Source organism: Pinus tabuliformis, chromosome 4_2 (genome assembly GCF_031772625.1).
Source record: "Pinus tabuliformis cultivar Carrire ecotype Pingquan chromosome 4_2, CPIR1, whole genome shotgun sequence".
NCBI lineage: Eukaryota > Viridiplantae > Streptophyta > Pinopsida > Pinales > Pinaceae > Pinus > Pinus tabuliformis.
Genome location: NC_142304.1, coordinates 922,481,745 through 922,506,638, shown reverse-complemented (window position 1 = coordinate 922,506,638; position 24,894 = coordinate 922,481,745).

Below are 24,894 nucleotides of genomic sequence, written 5' to 3'. Positions count from 1 at the left end.
TAAAAGAACCTCACAACTTGATAGGGGGCCCTCTTGTGAGCGCAGGTTTGCTACCAATCAAAGGCTATTTTATGCATGCATTGATAACAAAGTAATTATATTAATCTGGAAGATATTATCACAAGTATCGAAAATAAACCACAGTAAAACTTAATAATCGAACTATGTTTTGGGTCTAGCCTTACGACTTTTATACAAATTTCATTAAACAACTTTTAAGAGTTCTATGTTGATACGACATGAGCTAATTCAACATCTATGAAATGGATTCAGTTTAAAACTCTATCTCCTTATGAATTGCTATTAAAAGAGAAAGTCATAAGAGATTCTTCTCGAACCATATCCTAACGATTAAACTGGCCTTCAACATGCTCGCTTGATGTCATTCTATTCTCCTGTTACCTTACTTAATGCTGCACTGTCATTCTCATAGTTTGGCTTTCAGTTTTAATCTTAGATCCCTTAATCTTCATAACCTGCTAAGTCATGCCAATAGGTGGTCATCCATGTGGTAAAATTTTTTCATCTCTAAACACTCTTCATCCTTTTGCTGAAGCACTGCAACCTATCCAACCATGGATATTGTTGTGGAATTCAACATTAGTTACGAAATGTTTAGGATTTTGTTATTGTAAGAATGTTTTCGTTATAATTCATAAAGAATCATAGATTCTAAACATGGATGATAAATACCTTTTGTTGGGTCCCTATAATACTAGTAATTACCCCATTACTATTGTAGTTGCATCCCTTATTAATATTGTTGTGCCCCTATTATCCCCATATTGTTATTATTGTGCCCCATAGAATCCCTCTATTGTTATTTTTGTGGCTTTATATTATTATTGTTAGGTCGGCTGGGTTATATTGTGACTCCTTAGACTCCTATATATAGAAAGGAGGTTTTGTCATTTGAATCATCCAAGAATTGTTCATTTATGTAATGTAAAGGAGGTTGCCCCCTCAAAGAGGCTGAATTCTAAGGCGTTGATCTATCTTTTCTTGAGCTGGTTTCATAACATTTGGTATCAGAGCTTTGGATTCTAGGGTTTCGCTGCTCCAAACAGGTCATCGTGGCATTTTCGCTATAACTTTTTTTTCTGCGACGTTTCAGAAGTTTAAAAAAAAACCCATTTGAGAAGAAATCGCGCTGAACCTCAGGTCCAAATTTTAGAGCTTTTCGCGCTATATTTGCGGAGATATGATCTGAGGAAGTTGGTCTTTTTGCAGACTCCTGAATTACATTCCAAACAGGTGACCTGGGGAAAATCGTCATAACTTTCTCTCTGGGGATCAGATTGAAATTTCGTAAGAAAGTACAGAAAGAGGATGGACTGTAGTTTCTTTTATGCATTTTTCAGATCCAAAGGTCGAAACAGTGACTCGTGGCACGTCGTACAAGTTCGCTCTACTGAACTAGTCTATAATCAAGTCACTGTGGGAGATTTCGCATAACTCTTCCTTGGAGAATCCAATTTGGGTCAGACTTGTGGCATTGGAAAGAGGACATAGAGAGCTACTACAGGTCACAAATTCAGAACTAGATGATCGGAAAGTACAGAGATACATCAGAGGCAATATCGAGCTCCTACAAAGTGAAAAAAGGTGTGTATATTTTCTTAAATTTTTGCTTAAGCTTGGTTTGAAAATTTATTTTGAAGGAATTCAAAGGGCATAGTAGAGCATTATTATCGGTAACTGATGCCCCGAGGAAAGAAAATGCAAACACCTAGTAAGGAACCTGAAAGCTCTAGCATGACTCATGAAGAAGAGGAAGAAATGCTACATGATATATCAAAATTACAAGAACAAGTGCAACAAATGTCACTGTCACAAAAGCTAACAGAAGCTAAGATAAATGGCGTGGAAGCTAAGATGAATGGCATGGAAGCTAAGATGGACAACTTGAAGATAGATTTGAACACAAATTTGAAAACAGGCATGGCAGATTTGAAGACATATTTGACAAATTTTCTACAAGAAATACTTACTAATGGTGAAAAGGTAGTAAAGGAAACTCATGATGAGAACAAAAGAAATGTTAATCATGATTCCATAGACTCTAATGTTGGATCGAAAACCCACCATATTCCAAAAATCGATATGAGGAAGTTTGATGGCAAGGATCCCCCACATGGATATTACAGATGGAGCAATTTTTCGATCTCAATAATGTGCAAAACACACAAAAGGTACGTATTGCAACTTTATATTTGGAACCAAATCAGTTTGTATGGTATCAATGGCTTTGCTCTCGTAAACAAATTATCACTTGGGCAATTTTTACGGAAGAATTGATAGCACATTATGAGGATACAAAAAGCAACACTTTTTTTAGCCAATTGATAAGTCTCAAACAAAAGGGTTCAATAATGGAGCACATTGAGGAGTTCCAAAAATTGAACATAAGGGTAAAAGATATTCCAGAGGAGCATAGGATTGATGTGTTCATAGGGTCTTTAAAGGATAATATCCAACATGATGTTCGCCTTTGGGAACCTGATTCATTAGAGAAGGCATTCAGGTTAGCAAGAAAAATGGAAAGCAAAATTATGGCAACCAGGAAGCATACCACTCACAACTATAAAGATGGAAGTGTTGTTGCCCCTAGTCTTCCACAACCTATAAGGTTGACACCACAACAATTGGAAGAAAAAAGAGCAAAAGGGCTTTGTTACAGTTGTGATAGCAAATACACTAAAGGTCATAAGTGTGCTGAGAAGAAATTATTCTACATAGATTGTGAAGAGGAAGAAGAAAAGGAGCAAGAAAGGTCAAAAGAAGAGGATATACTCCAGGAACAAAGCCTAGATAAAGAAGAAATAAATCCGACCATATCTTGTAATGCATTGGCGGGAATTACCACTCCTCAAACCATCAAGATAGAAGGACAAATCAAGAAGAAAAAGGTAATAGTGTTGATTGATTCAGGAAGCACCCACAATTTTATTCATTGTAAGGTAGCAAAAGAATTGAATTGCTTCCTATATCCAGCACCAGAGTGTCAAGTGATGATTGCAAATGGAGGAACAATAAATTGCTCTGGAAAGTGCCATAATATCAAGCTATCCATGGGAGAATATGTATTGACTAGCCCAATGCTTTCCATTCCAATGGGAGGTGCTGATGTTGTACTAGGAGTCCAATGGCTACAATCCTTGGGTACAATAGCTTTTAATTTTCAAGAACTTTTCATGAAATTTTCTGTGGAAGGAAAGGAAGTTGAATTAAGGGGTATTGCAGGGAAACCAGGAAAGATAATCAGCTCTAATGGTATGACAAAGCTTCTAAAAAAGGAACAAAGAGGTGTAATTGCACAATTATGTTCGCTAGATGTTTCCACATTGGAATCATCTATTTCTCCAGATCTCCAAAAAGTCTTGGACAATCATTCCAAGGTATTTGAGACTCCCAAAGGTCTCCCACCTATGCGTGATCATGATCATGCTATTCATCTGATTCCAGGAAGTGTTCCTCCAAACATCAGGCCGTACAGATATCCCTATGCCCAAAAGAGTGAAATTGAACGTATGGTTGCAGAAATGCTAGAGGCTGGTATAATTCAACCGAGTCAAAGTTCTTTCTCTGCTCCAGTAGTATTGGTGCACAAGAAGGATGGATCATGGCGCATGTGTCCAGATTATAGGGAGCTCAACAAGCTCACTATTAAAGATAAGTTTCCCATTCCTGTCATTGATGAATTACTGGATGAATTGCATGGATCAATTTACTTCACCAAGTTGGATCTTCGTTCAGGATATCATCAAATCAGAATGAAGACTGAAGACATTCCGAAAACAGCATTTAGAACTCATGAGGGTCATTATGAATTTTTGGTCATGCCTTTTGGCCTTACCAATGCACCTTCAACATTTCAAGGTTTGATGAATTCAATTTTCAAACCATTCCTTAGAAAATTTGTGTTAGTATTTTTTGATGATATACTAATCTACAGCAAGTCTTGGAAGGATCATGTTGAACATGTTGACAGGGTGCTACAACTATTGGAGGAGAAACAATTATATGCAAAAAGATCCAAATGTTTCTTTGGAGTCCAAGAGGTGGAATATTTGGGTCATATTGTATCTCATGAAGGAGTTAAGGTAGACCCTAGCAAAATTAAAGCCATTAAGGAATGGAAAATCCCCACATCCATAAAGCATCTGCGAGGATTTCTCGGGTTGACAGGGTATTATCGCAAGTTTGTTAAGAATTATGGGAGAATAGCAGCACCTCTAACAACATTATTGAAGAAAGATGCATTTTCATGGACTCCAGAAGCAACAAAGGCCTTTGAACATCTTAAAGAGGCAATGTGCCAAGCACCGGTCTTAGCTACACCGGACTTCACAAAAACCTTTATTGTGGAATGTGATGCTTCAGGAAATGGAATTGGTGTTGTTTTAATGCAAGATGAAAGACCCATTGCTTTTGAAAGTCGTCCAATCAAGGGAAAGTTTTTAACAAAGCTATTTATGAGAAGGAAATGTTGGCAATACTCCATGCACTTAAGAAATGGCGACCCTACCTAATGGGAAGACACTTCAAGGTAAAAACGGATCATGATAGCCTTAAATACTTTTTAGAACAAAGATTATCCTCTGAAGAGCAACAAAAGTGGGTCACAAAGATGTTGGGTTATGACTTTGAAATCATCTACAAAAAAGGGAAGCAAAATGTGGTGGCAGATGCACTCTCAAGAAAGGATGAGGATGTGGAAGCATTGTTGTGCGCCATTTCTATTATCCAACCAGATTGGATAAACGAAGCAAGGGAGGAATGGAAGAATGACGAAGAAGTGTGGGCACTTATTCGAAAGTTACAACAAGATTCCAGTACGTCTGATACATTTAGCTGGCAAAATGATTCGTTATGGTACAAAGATCGCTTATACCTCTGTAAGAATTCCCAGCTAAAACAAAAGATTCTTATGGAATTGCACACTTCTCCCTTAGGAGGGCACTCAGGATTTTTAAAAACTTACCACAGGGTTAAGAAGGAATTTTTTTGGGATGGCCTTAAATCAGATATTCAAAAGTTTGTGGCGGAATGTTTGGTTTGCCAACAAAATAAAGTTGAAACAATTAAGACAACGGGTCTATTACAACCTTTATCCATTCCAAGCCAACGTTGGGAGGAGGTTTCAATGGATTTTATCACAGGTTTACCCAAGTCTGAGGGAAAGAGTGTCATCATGGTGGTAGTTGACAGACTTACCAAGTATGCACACTTTTGTGCATTATCACATCCATTTAAAGCCAGTACAGTTTCTACTGCATTTATGGAAACAATTCAAAAGCTACATGGAAACCCAAAGATTATTGTAAGTGACAGAGATCCCATTTTCACTGGAAATTTTTGGACAGAATTATTTTCTTGTCTTGGTACTCAGTTAGCTCATAGCTCATCTTATCATCCTCAATCTGATGGGCAAACTGAGATAGTAAACAAATGTTTGGAAGGATATCTTCGTTGCTTTGTATCTGATAAACAGACACAATGGGTCAAATGGTTGCCTCTGGCTGAATGGTGGTATAACACTTCCTTCCATACAGCAACAAAAATGACCCCATTTATGGCACTTTATGGGTATCAACCACCATCCATCACATCATATTTAAGAGAAAATTCTAAGGTTCAAGCAGTGGAACATCACATCGAACATCAACAACAAGTCCTCCAACTCTTAAAGGATAACCTCGTGTTGGCACAAAATAGAATGAAACAACAGGCAGATCAACATCGCAGTGAAAGAAGTTTTGATGTAGGTGATTGGGTATTCCTACGGCTACAACCATATAAGCAAATGTCCCTCAAGCAAGCTAAGAAGGATAATAAATTATCACCAAAGTATTATGGTCCGTACAAGGTGTTGCAAAAGATTGGTACTATGGCATACAAATTGGAGCTTCCTGCAGCTTCTCGATTGCACCCAGTTTTCCATGTTTCATGTTTAAAGAAGGTTATAGGCGACAAGCTCCCAATTCAAACAATATTGCCAGAACTTGACGAGGAAGGAAAAATTATATTGGAACCGGAAGCAGTCACAGAAACAAGAACTCGACAGCTACGAAATCGATCAATTTCAGAGTATCTTATCAAGTGGAAGAACTTATCCGCTGAAGATTCCACATGGGAGGATGAGAATTTTATGCAGAAGTATCCAGAACTACTCAAGCGTTGAGGACAACACTTTTTTGAAGGAGAGGGGCATGTTGGGTCCCTATAATACTAGTGATTACCCCATTACTATTGTAGTTATATCCCTTATTAATATTGTTGTGCCCCTATTATCCCCATATTGTTATTACTGTGCCCCATAGAATCCCTCTATTGTTATTTTTGTGGTTTTATATTATTATTGTTAGGTCGGCTGGGTTATATTGTGACTCCTTAGACTCCTATATATAGAAAGGAGGTTTTTTCATTTGAATCATCCAAGAATTGTTCATTTATGTAATGTAAAGGAGGTTGCCCCCTCGAAGAGGCTGAATTCTAAGGCGTTGATCTATCTTTTCTATCTTTTCTTGAGTTGGTTTCATAACACCTTTTTACAAGATGAATTTGACCTTTAGCATGCTGAGACTGCTATAAAAATGATGACAAAAAGGTGAAAATAGATGGAAAAGGGTAGTCGAAAATGAAACAATTTCAGACTTCAACAAAGGTTATAGGTGACAAATTACCAATTCAAACTATATTTCTAGAAATTGATAAAGAAAGAAAAATCATATTGGATCGTGAAGCAATCATGGAAACGAGAATCCAACAGCTACAAAACCGATCAATTTCAAAGTATATCATGAAGTGGAAGAACTTACATGCTGAAGATTCCACATGGGAGGATGAGTATTTTATAGCAAAGCATCTAGAACTACTCAAGCATTGACGACAACACTTTTTTAAAGGAGAGGGGCATGTTAGGTCCCTATAATGATAGTTTAGCCCCCATATTGTTATTGTTGTGCCCCATAGAAGCACACTATTGTCATTGTTGTGCCCTTACATTATAATTGATATGTAGGCTCTAATTATATTTTGACTCTTTAGACTCCTATATATACCAAGGAGGTTTTTTCATTTGAATCATCCAAAAAATGTTCATTTGTGTGCTGTAAATGGAGGTTGCCCCCTCGAAGTTTCTTATTATCAAGTCTTTGATCCATTTTTTCTTATGTTTTTGTGTTATTTTGATCTATATACATAACAAACTATCAAGCCAAAATTCAAAATTTTTGTCGATCCATTTGAGTTGTGGCACACATTGTAGATTTGCATACACATTAGTTACATGGTAAACATTATTGATCACCCCATCCTTGTTAGGCATCAGGTACTTGATTTATAGTTCATATACCAATATCTGTCCAATTACAAAGTTGAATAGACATGCAAACTATTCTAGAAGCTCAAGTAACACAACCTTTAAATGCACATGCGAGAACATAAAGAACAAAAAATAAACAATGGAACATCATAGAGATTCACATAAAACACAAAGATTTTACCATGGAAACTCTTAACTAGCAAATCAAACCAAAATTTGAGCTTCATTGCTCTTATATTCTTGATCAAATATTAAAGCCAAATTATAATGAATTTTGACCTTGGTTCACACCTAAGACCAATGTGTTCATACCTCATCTAGTCTCTACCAATTGTAAACTTCTTATTATCTTTTAACAACCTTACGTCATGATTTATTTATAGGCATAAAAACCCTAATTTGTAGCTTCTCAAATTAGTACATGTAGCTAAAGATCATTGGTGAAGACCCTAGGAATCTCTAGATTTTTAACTATTTTCTAAATAGTTCCAATTGTAGAGAATATCTCTTCAACCACTAGTATCAGTTAACTATATGCATGTGCTCAATTTTGATCCCTTCAACTATTCTAGTTGACTATCAAATTTCATTGGTTACTAAGATGCTCATCAACTTCGATTGAGGTAACTTCTCTTTACTTGACCCTTGACTTTTCTTCAACTAAATATCTAATCAAATCGACTTTTACCATCAAATCAACCTATTTTCATAGTCAACTGTCCCCAACTACACTTGTTGATGTTCATGCCTAGTCGTCTTACTAGACCAATTAGTCGATTGACTGAATTACAATCCATTGAGATTAACTATAAAGAGCGCAACACCCAAAATTTATCCCACAAGTTGTCTTATTTACATTAATTATTAATACCATGCTTTTAGTGAACTAGGGCATTGAGGCCTAACTCCTCTCTCCACCAAGAGAATTTACTAGCACTCATTGACTTTGTTAGAAAAGTTGCTTTCAATGTCTTTACTTTTACAGGAAACACCTTCCTTCTTTCCACCATTTATCTAATGAAATGGTATTGTATATGAATATTTTTTGTCCTTAAATAGTAAACCAAGTTCTTTGCTAAGAATATTGTACTCTAGTTGTCATAACCTATCCTTACTATTTATTGAGAAAACCTAATATTTGAATAGAACTACTGCAACCAAACCGAGTCCTTTGTTACATGAGTGGATACCATGTATTTAGCTTCCATCATCAATAGTTCCATGATTGATTTCTGCCTAATCATCTAGTTGATAGCTCCATTGAACAACTTGAATACATATCCACTAGTCAACTTTCTCCCACCGAGATCACTAGCCCAATCAACATGAAAAAATCCTCATACAATTGTTTTGATATCATCCTTAGGTCTCCCATTAGAGAAAATTGCACGATCACTTGTCCAATGCAAATACTTGAACACTGTTTTGACAATAAACCAATGCTCTTTACCAAGTGTTGTCATGTACTTTCTTAATACTTCCCCTACATGAGAAATATTTAGTAAAGTCTATATCATTGATACATCAAATTACCTATGAAACTTTCATAGGGAACATAATGCATTTCCTCTCTTTCTTCCTATGTATTTGGGCATTTATCAGTAGTGATATGTAAATTTTCATAGACATTCCACTAGACAGTTTGTCACAACAATATTGATAAGATATATTGAAAATACAAAATCTATATTATGAGGGTTAATTTTCCTTAGATTCTTAGAGTTATTGAATTATCAGTTTTCTTATGCATGTAATATATGAAATTAGGAAAATAGAGAACAATGAAAAAGAATGAAGACTCACAAACCACAATGACACAATACATGCTCTAGGAAATCCTTAAGGGAGAAAATTCAGCTAGAAGGTGAGGTTGCTTTGATTTCTCTTTCTCTAAATGGAAATGAATGCAATTACAAAGGAGCGAGACTTGTGGGCTACCATAGAACACAAACCCACTATGTTTTTCTCTCTCTTTATCCACTTGTGGCTACTTTACTCATTTAAGTAAAAAATTGCACTTGAATAGAATGGAACCCCTTTTCGTCCTAGTGGCCAAATTATAACACAACCTAATAGCATACTAGTGGTGTGTTGATGGTAGAAGATGACCTCATCATATTTTGGGAAACCACCCAATCAGAGCCCCAAATTATACTCTTTTTCGTTTGGGCTGGTGGTTTTGGCTAGTTTTAAATGGGTTTAGTTACCCTATTGCTAAAACCAACCTATGCTATGATAATCTAATCTAAACTAATCTATATATACAAATATAAGTCTAACACTACCCTTTACTTGATAAACTATGATATTGCTTATTGTCATCAATAGACAAAGGGAAAAGACTTGCTTTCTCGCAGCATGATTGCAAGAGGAATCCTTTTGTGCTAGCTTAAATGAGGGCTCAACTAGGCTGCATGGTTGATGCTCTTGTGAAAGGAGACATTGGAAAATGCATTTAAAAACTACTATACAAAATTCAAGCTAATCTATATGTGGAAAGGATGGATAAACGCTAAACTATATTGATTAGGATAGGATAAAGATATCACCCCAATCAAGAGGAAAACACTAAAAAGGGGAAAGCACTGCAATTGGTTTTATGATGATCTCTATAAATAGTTACTAGAACACCTCTTACATATAATTAAATCCAATTATAAGTGAATTGATTTGAAATTAGATGTATTGTTGCATAAGGAAATCACTCACTTAATGAAACAATGTTTATAAAAAAACAAGAATAAAATGTGAACTGATAAATAGTTATCAACAACCTTTTGCAAGTCCCTTCAAATCCAATAATTAAATTTTGATTTAAATGTGTCCAAACTTGCAAAGATAGATTTATATAGATTCAATTAACATAAAATAAATTAAGTCAACAGTAGTGCTAGCATCAAATATTTATACTTTAATTGTTAACAAAAATAAATAAAAATCAAATTCAAATAACAGAGATAATATTGAGCCTCGAAAATCATACAATAATGCAGTGAAATTTAAACTTATTATTAGCTCCATGATGTCTTTTTCTTTTGAACAATACTTTAAGTCTAAAACTCATCTAGGAATTAGTTCTGTAATAGTACAAAATCATTTCCTTTACAAAAATCAAAACTTTCCCTATTCTATAGAAAAATTCCAACTATTTACAATTGTGCAATCGATAGTCTCCTCCTATAAAATTTCCCTCCTCTAGTCTTTAGATCTAGAACCCCCACAATAGCATGTATGTGCTCTTTTTATAACCATGTGGGTTTGAAAACTTGGATATGTAGAATACTTGTATGTAAATAAGTATATGTAGGTAATTTTTTTATTATTATTGATAATGAATGAATGACGTTACATTGCCTTCGTGATGGTTGCCTATATAGGTATTGACTAACCACGAAGGTGAATGGTCATGTCATTTGACCTTTCATAACTAATATTTTTTAATAATTAATTAATTATTTTTGTTATTGTTATACTTTTTTATATTTTTTATTATTTATTTAATTAATATTTTTATGAATTATTTTGTTTGTTACACTGCCACCCTCTTAGAGATGCTTTTTCCTCGAAGCATAATAGGCATGTTTTCTCCAATTGAACACATTGCTATGGAATGCCATCTATTTGCTTTTATGAATTGACTTTTTTTGTGCCTTGTGTGTTGGTGAGTTCTTGTATGTATTTGCATCTTCCTTGAGGTTGGGAGCATCAATACCATGTAATTTATAGTGTTGAAACTATATCCATTTCTTTGAGTGGTAGGGAATAGAGCCCCTTATGTAATTCTAGCTCTTGAATATAGATTGAAACCTTATGACATTCTCTTATTTCCTTGAACTATTTCCCAGTAGCAACAATCAAGGTTAGGTCCTTGACTAGGAACAAAGAAAGATTAAGTTGTTTAGCAAGATCAATGTTTATGCAATTATGAGTATTGCTAGAATCTACAAGTATATTGACATTTTTTCCTCTTATGATCCCTTTAATCTTCAGGGTTTTATTTCATAATCTCCTTGTCACATTTGTTGTTGGTGTTGTAAGCTTAGTGTTCTTTTGTCTTGGAGACTGGTTTCTTTGCTTTCGAAGGTGTGACAGAACATATTTTGCAATCTCTTGTTGCTTTAGGTCTTTTGAAAAATTGCTTTCTTCATCCTGATTTTGTTGGAGACATGAGATTATATCTAATGATGCTTTTTGTGATGTTTCCTCAGTATCTGAATCTGCATTGTACATTATAGTGATATCTTCATCAGGATTTTGTACTTCTACTTGCCTTCCATCTTCTATTTTATAGTAGTGTAGGGATATGTCTTCACATTTATGTCCTGGTGTCTAGTATTTCCCACACTTGTGACAATTGTTTTTCTTCTTTATCCTTTTCTCTGACTCATTACTTGAAGTGTTTGACTCTTCAAATTCATAAGTATATAATTTCTTATTCAGGCATCTGTGTCCTAATGACCATTTGTCTCCACAATATCTACATTTTTTTATCTCTTTCTTACATGAGTATTATTGTTGGTTTTCATCTTCCTTGGTGAACAATGGCTCATTGAACTTGATTTTCAGTTCAATAAGCCTTGCTGCATGTCTAGCCTCTTCAATAGTGTTGGGATTGCATAGTTTCAATTCAACACAAATACAATCTTTTAATCCACATATGTACATTTTAAGTAATTGTTCTTCTGTTAGTCCTTGTTGTCATGTAGCCAATACTTCCCATTAGTAGTTATAGTCATTTACAATCCCTTTTTATTTGAGGTGTATAATTTATTGTAGATATTATCTTCTTCTTCATCATAGAATCTTTTTAGCAAGGAATCCACGAATTTTTTCTAGTAAAACTAATGAACGTCACATTTGTTGGACCACCATAGGCACCAGTGATATGCTTCTACTTCCAAATTGTTAGATGTTGTCATGATTTTCTCATGTTCACCTAATGATGGGTTTGATTCGAAGATGCCTTCCATTTTATTGACCCAAACAACAACTCCCTTATGGTCTTTACCATCGTACTTTTGTGGCTCCTTTTTAATTCAATGATAGTTATTTTCTTGAATTATTGTATAGTACTAACTACCTAACAAGTGTATTTGCAAAATCTCATGATTTGGGGGATATTCGCTATCTTGAGATTTGGGACTTTGTGTTGGTTCTTGAGCATTTAAGGGATTTACAAAAAATGAATTCACCCTTCCTACTAGCTGGTCCATTCTTTCCTCTTGTTCTTTAAGCCTAAGAGTTGCTTCACGTTTGTCTTCCTCTCTTAATTTTAAGAAGGCTTGCCAACGATAATCAAAATCTCTTTTTTCTTGGTTCTGCATTCCTTGCAACATTTTTTTCATTGTCTGTTTTATTGATATATGTTGCTAATTTCTTCTGAGTTTCAATTTTTTTCTTCTATCCTTCTCCTATCTCATTTTATGTCTTTTTGATGTTTTTAAGACAATAACATACACCATCGAGTTATTCTCGGTATTTATTTACATTAGCTTCATCATTATTCCCCATTTTTTCCCTCTCTCTCTCTCTCTCTCTCTCTCTCTCTCTCTCTCTCTCTCTCTCTCTCTCTCTCTCTCTCTATATATATATATATATATATATATATATATCTAGCAACCCTTGTAAAAAAATCATGTAATAAAGTTAATAAAGACAAAATAATAACCAAGGTCATGGGACACGTATTCCAAGATGAATGTTGGGCAAAACATTCTATTGTGGGTGTTAATTTGGTTTATTCTCGGTATTTATTTACATTAGCTTCATCATTATTCCCCATTTTTTCCCTCTTTTTCTTTCTCTCTCTCTCTCTATATATATATATAACAACCCTCGTAAAAAAATCATGTAATAAAGTTAATAAAGAAAAAATAATAACCAAGGTCATGGGACACATATTCCAAGATGAATGTTGGGCAAAACATTCTATTGTGGGTGTTAATTTGGTTTATTATGGGTAAATAACTTGGCAAAGGCAATGGCAAAGGATTTGGAAAGGAAAAATGGCATTAAGTGGCATTTTATTTATGAAGTAATGGAAAATAGGAGAAAATGAAGGTGAAGGGTCATAGGTTGCATGTGGGGAGGAAAAAGAAGGAAAAAGAATGGAAATTGAAGAAAATAGAGGCCTCATTAATAAGAAGGCTTCTTAGGATCAGTTGGTACCATTTTTTAGTTATGTTTTGGAGCTCTCTCTCTTTCTCACTCTTGAACACTTAGAACATTATTGGAGCACTCTAGCATTGGATCAAGAAAGGAAAAGGAAGGACAAAGAAGGAAAATGGAAGCAAAGATCGAGAAAGAAAGAGTAGGATCAAGCGGTTACAACGAGATTAATTCCAGGTATCGATTTACATGTGTGATTTCCTTGCTAGATTTGTCATGCATGTACATTCATGTGTACTTTTTGTTCTCTTCTTGTCATTAATGTTGGTTTTTCCAGGTGTGATAGTGTTCTTCAGCCTCTCCTTACCATTTTCGGATAGCCATGGTGTGGTGGGTTTTCTTGTGTTTGGTTGAGATGGGTTTTTGGATGGACTCGAAGCTGAGTGGGGTGGTCTCAAAATTATTCGCAAGACCTAGGAATCCTGGGATGGGATATATGGTAAATCCTGGTAGTGAACACCTCATTTGAGCCTAGGAATCCTTGATCGGTGGATGGAAGGATACACGATAAATCTTAGTGGTGAATTCCCTTGATTGGGCCTAGGAATCCGCGACCGGTGAATGGAGGGATACATGGTAAAGCCTAGAGGATGGAAACCTCATAGGCCTAGGAATCCCTTGACTAGTAATGGCAGGATACATGGTAAAGCCCAGAGGTTGAGACGAATAAATTCATCATAGTTTAGGTGGAGAGGTCTAGAGACATCCATGCTTGTTTAGGGCCTAGTGATCTGGTGGGGATTGCGGTAAAGCCTCATTGCATTGATGAGGGTTTAGGCCTAGTGATCTGGTGGGTATTGCGGTAAAGCTTGAGGAAGCCTTGGTTGGTTTTGTTTTGAGTCCCATATTCATGCTTGGAATATGACACTGCGTTGATTGGATGAAAGAAAGATTTGGTTCAAATAAATCTATGGCTGGGTGGTTTGTGGAAGTCCTAACCTTGGTTGGCTTTTTCATTCATTAATAATAACTTCTTCTTCTTGTTATTTCATGTGTAAATATATTGGTTCATATGTGATTATTATTGATGTTATATCCTTGTTATTTTTGTTGTTTATATGCTGGTTCTGAGTATGTTTTATGACAAACTTAATGTGTGGTTCTCATCATGTTTTGATTAGAAAATGAATGAACGATAAATGTATGACCTAATAGATTATAGAGTATCTATTGTGATATGGCAACAATGTTTCTTTACGAATCTTAGATAAGTATGAGACCCCTATGCTCAGATTTGTTGTTATGACCTGTAGGCTACACATTTGTGACATGTTTAACAAATGTCTGTCATGGCTAGTAAGGGTCAGATCAAGTACTTGCACCAATGATTGCTATTAGCTTTGTTCCATTTTTATTATTCATTTATGAAGGTTTCATGAATTTTTGGGCAGTGGCTTGAGACTTGGCCTTGAAAAAGTGGCTCAGAATCTGAGGTCGCTGACATAAATTGCCTGAAAAAGTCCACAATTGTTGGCACTGTGGGAGTTACTGAAAGGCCTTAGTCACATGCATGGCTTTTCAAGGGAGCGGCTGAGGGTCCCAATCAGTTAAATGTCAAATTTCCTTAAGGGCTGGTCACTTGGAAGGGTTGGTTGGCTCTTGAAGGTTTTGTAGCTTATGTGTAAGGTCAATTTGGTTTCGTTATGTTGGTTCCACTTCCTTAACTGTACATGGGGAGTTGAATCACATTATAGAAGCCTCTCATCACATGTTTACCCCAGTGGACTGGTTAGCTTGGGTAAACATGGGAGGAGGGTGGTTACAGAGTGTATCATAGCAAGTTTCGTTCTCTTTGGGTGGTGTCTAGTCTCTATTCTCCTTATGTGATATCTAATACCACAGAGTGGTATCAAAGCATGGTTCACCCCTTGGAATAGATGGGAGGTGTGTTGGTCATGCATACATGTTGGTTTCATATGTGTTCTCTATGCTTGTTTTATGCATGGTGGTGGTCATGGTTGCGGTTGTGTTGCCATGTGAAAGTTGTGGTGTTTTTAGGTCCCCATACTACTAGTGTAACCCATTATTGTTATTAGTGCAACCCCCTTATTGTATTATTGTGCCCATATAGTCCCCATGTTATTATTATTATGCCCCATAGAAGCCCACTATTGTTATTGTTGTGCCCCTATAATATTATCATTATGTAGGCTCTAATTGTATTGGGACCCATTAGACTCCTATATATAGAAAGGAGGTCTTGTCATTTGTATCATCCAAGAATTTTTCATTTGTGTAATGTAAAGGAGGTTTCCCTCTCGAAGAGGCTATTTTGAAGTCGTTGATCTATATTTTCTAACTTTTTGTGACCTGGTTTCATAACATTTGGTTTTAGAGCTTTGGATTGTAGGGTTTCGTTGCTCCAAATAGGTCATTGTGGAATGTTCGCTATAACTTTTTCTCTACGAAGTTTCAAAAGCTAAAAAATTCCCATTTGAGCTGAAATCATTCTAAATCTCGAGTCTGAATTTCAGATCTTTTCTCGCTATATGTTCAGAGATATGATTTGAGGACGATAGGGTTTTTGTAAGCTACAACATTCCATCTCAAACAGGTCATTGTGGAATTTTCGCTATAAGTTTTTTCTATGAAGGTTCAAACTCTGAAATTAAAACCCATTTGAGAAGAAATCTTGGTGAAGAGTGGGACCAAATTTCAGATCTTGTTGCACTATATTTTCAGAGATACGGTCCAAGACATTTATGGTTTTTTGCAGGCTCCCGAATTACATCCCAAACATGTGGCCTTGGGAGAATCGTCATAACTTTCTCTATGAGCGTCAGATTGAAATTTCATAAGAAGTTACAGAAACAAAATAGACTGTACTTCTTCGTGTATTATTTTTAGGTCTGAAGGTCGAAATAGTGACACGTGGCACTTCGTACAAGTTAACTCTACTGAAAAAGTATATAATCATGGCATCTTGGGAGATTGAGCGTAACTCTTTCTTTCAGAGTCCAATTTCTATCAGACTGGTGACATTGGAAAGAGGACACATAGGGATAAAAGAGGTTGCAATTTTAGTTATTGGAGATCCAAAATGTTAGAGATACAATAGATTCAAGATTGAGCTTTTAAAAGCAAGAAAAAAAATGACTCGAATCAAGAAAATAGAAACACCTAGTAAGCAAAATTGGAGGGATTATTTGAAGGATGTGTTCGAAGATATGATCAATAAGATAAATGGTATAGAAGAAAAATTGAATGGAAACCTGGAATATTTTAAGAAAGACATGGAAGGTTTGAAAGAAGGTGGGACAAAGTCACTACAAGAAAGGCTTCCTAATACCAAAAAGGTAGTAGAGGAAACTCGTGACGAGAAAAAAAGAAATGTTAATCATGATTTCATAGACTCTAACGTTGGATTGAGTACCCACCATATTCCAAATATAGATATGAGGAAATTTGATGGCAAGGATCCGATAACTTGGATACTACAGATGGAGCAATATTTTGATCTACATGATGTGCAACTGCCACAAAAGGTACGTATTGCATCTTTATATTTAGAACCGAATTAGTTTGTATGGTATAGAGGGATTTGTTCTCATAAACAACTTGTCACCTGGTCAATTTTCATGGAGGAAATGATAGCACATTATGAGGATACAAAGAGAAACACCTTCTTTAGACAATTGATAAATCTCAAACAAAAGGGTTCAATGGTAGAGCACATTGAGGACTTCCAAAAATTGAATATAAGGATAAATGATATTCTAGAGAAGCATAAGATTGAAGTCTTCATAGGGACTTTAAATGATAACATCCAACATGAGCTTCACCTTTGGGAACCTGATTCATTGGAGAAGGCATATAGGTTGGCAAGAAAAATTGAAAGCAAAATTATGGCAACGAGGAAGCCTACCACTTATAACTATAAAGATGGAAGTGTTGTTTCTCTTAGCCTTTCACCACCTACAAGGTTGACACCACAACAATTGTAAGAAAAAAGAGCAAAAGGGGTTTTTAACAATTATGATAGAAAATACACTAAAGGTCATAAGTGTGCTGAGAAGAAATCAATTTACATAGATGGGGAAGAGGAGCAAGAAAAGGAACAAGAAACGTCAAAAGAAGAGGATATACACCAGGAATCAATCCCAGAGAAAGAAGAAATGAATATGACCATATCTTGTAATGCATTGGCAGGAATTACCACTCCTCAAACTCTTAAGATAGAAATGTATATCAAGAAGAAAAAGTTAATAGTGTTGATTGATTTGGGTAGTACCCATAATTTTATTCAATGTAATATATTCAAGGAATTGAATTGCTTCCTATGTCTAGCACCAGAGTGTCAAGTAATGGTTGCAAGTGGAGGAACCATAAATTTCTCTGGAAAGTGCCATAATATCAAGCTATCCATGGGAGAATATGTCTTGAATAGTCCAATTCTTTCCATTCCAATGGGTGGTTCAGATGTTGTACTAGGAGTCCAATGGCTGCAATCTTTGGGTACGATAACTTTTAATTTTCAAGATTTTTTCTTGAAATTTTTTTGGGAAGGAAAGGAAGTTGAATTAAGGGGTATCACAGGGAAACCGGGAAAGATAATCAACTCTAACAACATGACAAATCTTCTAAAGAAATAACAACAGGGCGTAATTGCACAATTATGTTCACTAGAGATTCCCACATCGAAATCATCTATTTCTCGAGATCTCCAAAATGTTTTGGACAATCATTCCAAAGTATTTGAGACTCCCAAAGGCCTCCCACCTATTCATGATCATGATCATGCTATTCATTTGATTCCAGGAAGTGTTCCCCAAACATCAGGCCTTATAGATATCCATATGCCCAAAAGAATGAAATTGAATGTATGGTTGCAAAAATGTTAGAGGCTGGTATAATTCAACCTAGTCAAAGTTCTTTCTCTGCTCCAGTGGTATTGGTACACAAGAAGGATGGATCATGGTGCATGTGTCTGGATTATATGGATCTCAACAAGCTTACTATTAAAGATAAATTTACCATTCCTATCATTGATGAAGTATTGGATGAATTACATGGAGAAATTTACTTCACCAAGTTGGATCTTCGTTCAGGATATCATTAAAGCAGAATGAAGACTGAAGACATTCGAAAAACAACATTTAGAACTCAAGAGGGTCATTATGAATTTTTGGTCAAGCCTTTTGGCCTTATCAATGCACCTTCCACATTTCAAGGTTTGATGAATTCCATTTTCAAACCCTTCCTTAGAAAATTTGTGTAAGTATTTTTTGATAATATACCAATCTATTGAAAGTCTTGGAAGGATCATGTTCAACATGTTATAGAGTGCTCAAACTATTGGAGGAGAAACAATTATATGCAAAAAACTCCAAATGTTTCTTTGGAATACAAGAGGTGGAATGTTTGGGTACTCAGTTAGCTCATAGCTCATCTTATCATCCTCAATAGAAAGGGAAAATTGAGATAGTGAACAAATGTTTGGAAGGATATCTTCGTTGCTTTTCTTATGATAAATAGACACAATGGGTCAAGTGTTTGCATCTAGCTAAATGGTGGTATAACATTTCCTTCCATACTACAACAAAAATGACCCCATTTGTGGCACTTTATGGATATCATCCACCGTCCATCACATCATCTTTAAAAGAAAATTCTAAGGTTCAAGTAGTGAAAGATCACATCGAGCATCAACAACAAGTTCTCAAACTCTTAAAGAATAACTTCAATTTGGCACAGAATAGAATGAAACAACAGGAAAATCAACATCGCAACGAAATAAGTTTTGATGTAGGTGACTGGGTAATTCTATGACCTACAACCATATAAACAAATGTCCCTCAAGAAAGCTACGAAGGATAATAAATTATCACCAAAGTATTATGGTTTGTACAAGGTGTTACAAAATATTGGTACTATGGCATACAAATTGGAGCTTCCTGCATCTTCTTGAGTGCACACAGTTTTCCATGTTTCATGCTTAAAGAAGCTTATAGGTGAGAAGATCCCAGTTCAAACAATATTTCCAAAACTTGACGAGGAAGGAAAAATCATATTGGAACTGGAAGTAGTCACAAAAACAAGAAATCGGCTGCTATGAAATCAATCAATTTTAGAGTATCTCATCAAGTGGAAAAACTTACCCGCTGAAGTTTCCACATGGGCGGATGAGAATTTTATACAGAAGCATCCAGAACTACTCAAGTGTTGAGGACAACAATTTTTGAAGGAGATGGGCATGTTAGGTCCCTATACTACTAGTGTAACCTGTTATTGTTATTAGTGCAACCCCCTTATTGTATTATTGTGCCCATATAGTCCCCATGTTGTTATTATTATGCCCCATAGAAGCCCACTATTTTTATTATTGTGCCCCTACATTATTATCGTTATGTAGGCTCTGATTGTATTGGGACCCCTTAGACTCCTATATATAGAAAGAAGGTCTTGCCATTTGTATCATCCAAGAATTGTTCATTTGTGTAATTTAAATGAGGTTTCCCATCGAAGAGGCTAATTTTGAAGTCATTGATCTATAGTTTCTAACTTTTTTGTGAGATGGTTTCATAACAGGTGTTGTTGTTGGATATGGTCTTCATGAGAGTATGTCAATTATGCATTGGTTATGCATGTTAGTATTTATATGTTGTTATGCATACATTGACAAGGTGATAGTTGTCATGCATGAGGTCGTGGTATGTGGTTGGTATAGTCATGCATTGATAATTTGATAATGGATGAACTAAAGTTTATATATTTCTATGATTATGATTATAAATGTATCATGCTAATTTGGTTGATCTTGCAGATGATATATCCTTCCCTGAACTATAGTAAGGTATGTTGAGTATGTTATGTTTTGGTTTAGCTGACAAGGTATACTTGCAGGAAAGAGATTAAAGATGGCTAGCAAGATGGTAGACTAGTTCACGAGACTCTCCCTATTGATCAGATGAGCAGCGTGGTGGTGGGAATTCTTCTGACTTAGTAGACACATTGAGATTTTTAAAGGAAAAAATAAGAATTTGCAAGGAAGATAATGATAAGATCATTTAGACACAGGAGAAACAAGTAGAAATTAATGCAGTAATCCTTCAAAGTTTGTCAAAATTGCAGAGATAGGGACCGCTTCAGATTAGCCATGGGCAGGAGGATAGGACTAGTTGGGCATATGGCAGTAAGTATCATTATGGTCATAGCATGGTTAGGATGAAACGATCATAGATGGCAGGCTCTTGATACATCAGATAGGAGAGGTGAATGAAACATGTTCTATTCTAGTTCTGGTTCTGACAGGCACTATGATCATCATCGTTATCATCCTTACAAGAGGAGTGACAAGGGGTATTTTCTAGATGAGTTCAAGAAAGCAAAGCCACCTACATTTGATGGATACTTAAAGAAGCCGAAAGATGCAGAGGCATGGTTACTTGGGATGAAGAAATTCTTTGAGTTACATGAGTACATAGAGAATATGAAGGCCATAATAGCTATCTTCAGCCTCAAAGGGAAAGAAGACATCTGGTGGGAAGATGTGAAATGGGTCGGAGACATCAAGAGTTGAGTTGGCATGAATTCAAGAGATTCTTTATGTTATCACCAAAAAATTGATCATCTGGCTTAATTTACTAGATGGATTGAAGTACACCATGTAAAGCCAATTTTACCATAGTAAAATTGCTTTCACTGTGAGAAATTACTTAATAAACCACCTTTATTAAGTACTTTATAGTTAAATCCATGAAGAATAATTACATAAATCACTATTTATTTGGTTTTTTTCTAGGAATAATTAATTAAACCATTGTTCAATTACTATTCCTTGTCATATTTGACCCAATCATGAAAATAAACAGATAAATCATTAATTATCTTATTTTTCTCTAAGAATAGTTAATTAATCACTAATTAATTGTTATTCTTTGTCAAATTTGACTAAATCCCTTAGGAATAATTAAATAAATCATGATTTGTTTATTATCCATTAACTAATTCCTTGAGATGATAAATAAACCATTTATTTATTTATTATTTCTAAATAAAAGTTGAAATACTTTTGCCCTCCTAATCAAATATAATAAAATATTCCAGGTGGTTATTCCAAGAAAGGGATCAATAATATTGCATTATTGCTCATTATTCGAGGATAACTCAATATTTTGTAGTAAAATTTCTTTCACCGTGAGAAATTACTTAATAAACCACCTTTGTTAAGTAATTTATAGTTAAATCCATGAAGAATAATTAAATAAATCACTATTTATTTGATTTTCTCTTAGGAATAATTAATTAAACCATTGTTCACTTATTATTCCTTGTCATATTTGACCCAAGGATAAAGAGAGCTCTTATTGATGATTACATAGGCCGACCAGGTATGGGACTTCCACAAACCACCCGACTGTAGGCTAGGCTAAACCAAATATTTCTTTTAGCCAATCACCCCCATGCCATATTCCAAGCATGAATGTGGGATCTCATAAAAAAAATTCAAAACAATCCAGGGCTTCTAGAGGCCAAACCATCTCAAGCCTCAACCAGTGATTCTACCTCACAGTACCACATCACTAACCATCACCATATTGATATCTACCCAAGCTATCTAGGGCTCCAGAGTGTTTGTTCCAACTAGTGCTTCCAGGACTAGTAACTTAACCCACAACTGCTACTAAGATTCTAGAGGTTTTGTCCAACTAGGGCTTCTATGACTAGTAACTCAACTGACCAAGGGATTATAGATCATTTGTCCATCCAAGGCTTACAAGACCAATAACTCAACCCAAGTTGTTACAAGTCTTCTAGAGTGTTTTTCCAACCAAGGCTTCTAGGAACTACTAACTCAACCCACAACAAAAGGCACAAGAAAACCAACTAGACAACAAAAGTAATTCCACAACACCATGGCTATCCAGGAAATGGAAAGGTTAGGAAAATCTGCTGTTAATTCAGGCAATCCTCCATGCCAATGATAGATCATAACCAAGAAACCACATGCATATGCCATGCATGCCAAAACTAGTGAGGAAAACATACATGCGACTTGGTACCTACAATAAAAATCCACTGTAGTTGTTGATCCCAATACCCTCTTGTGCTTTCCTACTCTTCCTTTTCCTTCTTGCTCCAAAAATCCAAGTATGCCACACTCCTCCAAGAGTGCTCCAAGTAAACTCTAAGTGTCCAAGAGTATAAGAGACAAAGAATATAGAGAGAACTCCAAAAATGAACTCACAAAATCTATGAAATGATCCTCAGAAGCCTTTTTATTAATGAGGCATCTATTTTCTTCATTTTCCATTATGTTCCTTCATTTTCCTCCTCACATGCAACCTGTGACCATTCACCTCCCTTTTCTCCTAATTTCCATTATTTTCGTAAATAAATGCCAATAAATGCCATTTTTCCTTTCCAAAGCCTTAGCCATTGCCTTTGCCAATTTCCTTAACCATTAATTAATCACAAGTGATCCCCATCACTATGTTTTTTCCCAATATTCAGCTTGAAATACGTGTTCTAGGACCAAGGTCTTATTTTACCTTTATTATTTTTTACATGGATTTTTGACCAGGATTGTTACACAACCCACCCCCTTGGGGGAACACCATCCTCGGTGTTCAACGACACCTACAACCATAAGACTGTTGTAAGCAAAACATACTGCCCATGGAGCTTTATAACTTAGCTTGTTGCAGTATTTACGATGATCAACTTGTTGAGAATCAAAACAACATGACAACATAACAACATGAAAACCCTAGTGACATGACACCCAAATCACTTATTAAAGCTTTGCAACATAGCTCATGGCAGTATTTACATCCATATACATATGTACATATATCAAAACATCATACAAAAACATATACCAAAGAAAAATACCAAAACATTCACTCAACTAGCGAATAGAGAAGGATACATAGATCGCATCTGATCTGCCATCTCTCATGTAGAATCATTGGGCCCAAAATTCTTCCACTGCACTTTAACCTGCTTGATTTCTCGGTTTTAGAGTATGAGAATATTTCTCTACAAAATGCATTAAGGTTCCAGCTATATTTCTCCTTCTAGCTCCACCTACAACATAGACCAGTCAATCACATGATCAAAACATAGAAAACATCATGGAATTTCATTGTCGGAGGCATTGCAAGTTGATAGGATACTGACTTAATCCTCTCAAGAATCCTAAAAGGTCCACAAAACTGAGGTGCCATCTTGGCACATGATTCATTCCTCATGGAGCTCTTCTTCGGTTTGATGCACAAGTACACCTGCTCCCCAACCTGATACTCCTTAAACAACTTGTTCCGGTCTGCATAGCTCTTCTGCCTATCTTGTGTTGCTTTCAAATTCTTCTTTATTAACTGCATTTCCTGTTCCATTTCCACCAACATGTCTGGTCCAATAAAGATCCTGTTAACTGGATCACTCCAACTAATCAAAGTATTGCAACTCTTCCCATATAATGCCTCAAGCGGACTCATTCTCAAAGATTCCTGATGCCCATTGTGGTAAGAGAACTCTACCAGTGGAAGATACTCTTCCTACTTCCGCTGCTGGTGCATCACGTGCATCCTCAACATTTCCTCTAATATCTTGTTGACCCTCTCTGTATGCACATCTGTCTGCGGATGATAAGATGTACTGAAGGCCAAATTTGTACCTAAACCTGCAAACAACTCCTTCCAAAACTTGGTAGTGAACTTCACATCCATGTCTGACACAATCTTCTGCGGAACTCCATGCAATCTCACCACATCTCTGATGAATACCTGTGCTACATCATTCGCTAAGTATGTAGAATTTACTAGAATGAAGTGAGATACCTTCATCAAGTTGTCCACCACAGCCATGATGGAATCATGATACCTATATTTCCTCGGAAAACTTGTGATAAATACCATGGAAATGACCTCCCATTTCCACTCTGGAATCAAAATTGGTTGTAGTAGTCCACCTGGATTCTTACACTCTACCTTCACCTGCTGACAATCCTAGCACCTAGCCACGAAATCTTCCATGCATCTCTTCAAATTTGGCCAATAGTATAACTTCTTCACTATTTTCAGTGTCTTTTGATAGCCTGGGTGACCTGAATATGGTTTCTCATGAAACTCCCTCAAGATCACCTTCTTCAGCTCACTGTTGTCTGGCACATATATCCTGTCTCAAAACCTGACTAATCCATCTGTCGTGAGACAATAGCCCACATCCTTTGCATCTGTAACTTCACCTGTACATGTACATGTACCACTGCCTGTACTTGTACCTGTACTCTATTGTAACCTGTGCCTGAGCTCCATGTGCCCGTTATCCTGTTGACCTGCCTGCAAGATCCTATCTTGTAGATCAGTCCCATGGGAGCTCATAGTTGCTACATGATTCACCTGTATCTACTGGCTAAGAGATTCTATTGGTTAGATAGATACCGTAATCCACTGTGA